Here is a 3,109-nt window from a genome sequence, read left to right on the forward strand (position 1 = left end):
GCAAATGAAAATGAAAATCAGAATACACACCACGGAAAACAGCTAAATACCTGGAGACTCCTCAGAGAATTGACACTACAGATGTCCCCTGCTCTACTGTGCTCTAGCGAGGTCTTTTTCTAAAGGTCCTGGGACATCAAAATAACCCTGGACCTCAGCTCAGAGGCCCAGGGGCTAGGAGGGTCCCAGGTCCCGCGCTTCGCCGCAGCCTCTGGGACAGGCGCTCCTATACGCTGGACGCGGGTCGCACGCCGTTCCCGGCCGGGATGCGGACGCTGGGGCCGCCAGGACCCCACAACCGCCGCCACGCAGACTACTGGGGCCCCCAAGCTCACAAGGAGTCAGGGCCCAAAAGGGAGCGGCGGGGAAGGAGCAGGGAGGCCCGGACGGTTCTCGGTGGGGTCCATGCCTCGCCACTTACCGCGCAGACCTGCCTCCTGCTCCCCCATCACATGGAAGCCACTACGGCTTCTCCGAACCTCGCTGGGACCGCGCCTTCGCTTCTGGCCGCCGCCTCTGCCGGCTGGTCCCGCGCCACCGCTTCTGGACGCCACCGCTTCTGGCAGCCGCCGCCTCTGCCGGCTGGTCCTACGCCGCCGCTTCTGGACGCCGCCGCCTCTGCCGGCTGGGACCGCGCCGCCGCTCCTGGGCGCCGCCGTCTCTGCCGTCTGGTCCCGCGCCGCCGCTTCTGGACGCCGCCACTTCTGGACTCCGCCGCTTCTGCCGGCTGGTCCCGCGCCGCCGTTTCTGGACGCGCCACTTCTGCCGGCTGGGACCGCGCCACCGTTTCTGGAGGCCGCCGCTTTTGCTCGCTCTGACCGACGCCGCGGCTTTTGCTGGGGCCCTGCGCGAAGCGCCATCTCGGCTTCCGTAGAGGCGCGCACGCTGGCAGCGTCCCTAGCGACTGGCTGACGCACCACCCCCTCTTAAAGGGGCCGCGGCTCGGACTGCGCAGAAGCAGCCTCGCGTTGCGGCACAGGCCGAGCCTCTGCCCAGCCCCAGCGGTGAACGAAAGGCCCCAGTGTCTCCTCCCGGCTCTAGGGCCCTGGAGATGACAGGAGTGCAGCCCTGTGACCCCAGCCCCGAGATCGGCTCCCCTTTGTCTGGGGAGCTTCCAGGACCTGCCCCTGCCCTCCTCTGGACCTCAGCTTCACAATCTGCAAAGGAAGCGGCCTGGCCAGAGCTCTGGGGTCCCTCAAGCGCGGCGCCTCAGGATGCAGGGCGGGCTCCCTGGTCCCTCTGCAGAGGGGGCCTTAGAACCAAGGAAACCTGGGGGGTGGAGGGACAGTCCCGAGGGCAGCAGGGCCTCCCCGGCCTCCCTGTCCCATCCGTCCTGTGGGAGCCCGGGGGCCTCGCTAGGGCCCAGACACGGCGGCCTCACCGGGGCTGCCTGGGTCACCGGCTCCGCAGGAGGCAGGCAGGGGTCCTGGGGTCCAATGCTGCCACACCTCACCTCCATCCTAGGTCAGCCCCGGAGGGGCCCTGCGGACTGGACCCAGCCAGCCCCTTCCCAGGGAGAGGGACCCGCATCGCATCTGTCTCTGTGACAGCCACGGGAGGACCGCGCTGGCCTCTCCCGGGGATCTGGGGCGAGGCGGGGGAATCCCAGCCACCTGGCCAACATGCTGAAACCTCTACTACAAATGCAAAAATTAACCGGGCGTGGTGGCGCCCGCCTGTAATCCCAGCTACTGGAGGGGCTGAGGCCGGAGAACCTCTTGACCCCGAGGAGGAGGTTGCAGACCTGGGGTCACTGCAGTCTCCGCCTCCCAGGCTGAAGCAATTCTGCCTCAGCTTCCCGAATAGCTGGGATTACAGGCACCCACCACCGTGCGCGGCTAATGTTTGTATTTTCAGTAAAGACAGGGTTTCACCATGTTGCCTAGGCTGGGCTCAAACTCCTGACATTGTGATCTGCCATCTTGGCCTCCCAAAGTGCTGAGATTACAGGTGTGAGCCACCTTGCCCGGCCGGGTCAGTTCAAGACCAGCCTGACCAACATGCTGAAACCACATCTCTACTAAAAATACAAAAATTAGCCAGGCATGATGGCACATGCCTGTAATCCCAGCTACTTGGGAGGCTGAAGCATGAGAATCACTTGAATCCAGGAGGCAGAGGTTGCAGTGAGCCGAGATCTAGCCACTGTACTCCAGCCTGGGTGACAGAGCAAGACTTCATCTCCAAACAAAATCGAAAACAAAATAATATTCAAAATGGTAAAGACAGAAAGTAGAATGGTGGTTGCCAGGGGCTGGCAGAGGAGGGAATGGGGAGTTTGTATTTAACGGGTAGAGAGTTTTAGTCTTATAAGATGAAAAGAACCATCCGGGCATGGTGGCTCACACCTGTAATCCCAGCATTTTGGGAGGCCGAGGCGGGCAGATCACCTGAGGTCAGGAGTTTGAGACCAGCCTGGCCAACATGGAGATATCTTGCATCTACTAAAAATACAAAAATTAGCCGGGTGTGGTTTCGGACGCCTGTAATCCCAGCTACATAGGAGGCTGAGGCAGGAGAATTGCTTCAACTCGGGAAGTAGAAGTTGCAGTGAGCTGTGATCCTGCCACTGCAATCCAGCCTGGGTGACAGAAGGAGACTGTCTCAAAAAAAGAAAAAGAAAAGAGCCATGGAGACTGATGGCGGTGATGGTTGCGTGACATTATGAATACATTTAATATGTTTAATGTGACTCAACTCTGTACCTAAAAACAGTCAGGATGGTAGATTTTATGTTAAGTATAAATTACCACAATATTTTAAAAATTGAAAAAAAAATCAGGAGCAAGATTTTACCAAAGCAATGTGTAGATGGCGGGTGCATGAAAAAGGTATTCAACATCATTAGCCATTAGGGAAGTGAACATTAAAAGCACAATATTACTACGGACCTATCAAAAATTACCGCAGACTTACCATGGCTAAAATAAAACATAACGGTAGTGCCAAATGCTGGAGAAACTGGATCATTTATACTTTGCCGATGAGAATATATTTTATATTATAACGTGTATCGAGTACAGCTGTTCTCGAATATACTTTAGTAGTTTCTTATAAAACTCAACATGTACTTAACATACAATCCAGCTTGGGCATTTATTCCAGAGAA

The 3,109-nt window shown here is 57.4% G+C and overlaps 1 long non-coding RNA gene across 5 annotated transcripts in view; it reads right to left on the minus strand.

The window, feature by feature from the left end:
* LOC119469744 overlaps window positions 1–496 on the minus strand; it is a 30,582-nt gene extending 30,086 nt beyond the window's left edge. For all 5 annotated transcript variants that reach the window (XR_005198582.1, XR_005198581.1, XR_005198583.1 and 2 more), the window contains exon 1: window positions 422–496. This is a non-coding gene — a long non-coding RNA (uncharacterized LOC119469744). The remainder of the gene's footprint in view (window positions 1–421) is intronic.
* Between the last annotated feature and the right edge of the window lie 2,613 nt (window positions 497–3,109).

Source organism: Cebus imitator, unplaced genomic scaffold, assembly GCF_001604975.1.
Source record: "Cebus imitator isolate Cc_AM_T3 unplaced genomic scaffold, Cebus_imitator-1.0 Scaffold804, whole genome shotgun sequence".
Lineage (NCBI taxonomy): Eukaryota > Metazoa > Chordata > Mammalia > Primates > Cebidae > Cebus > Cebus imitator.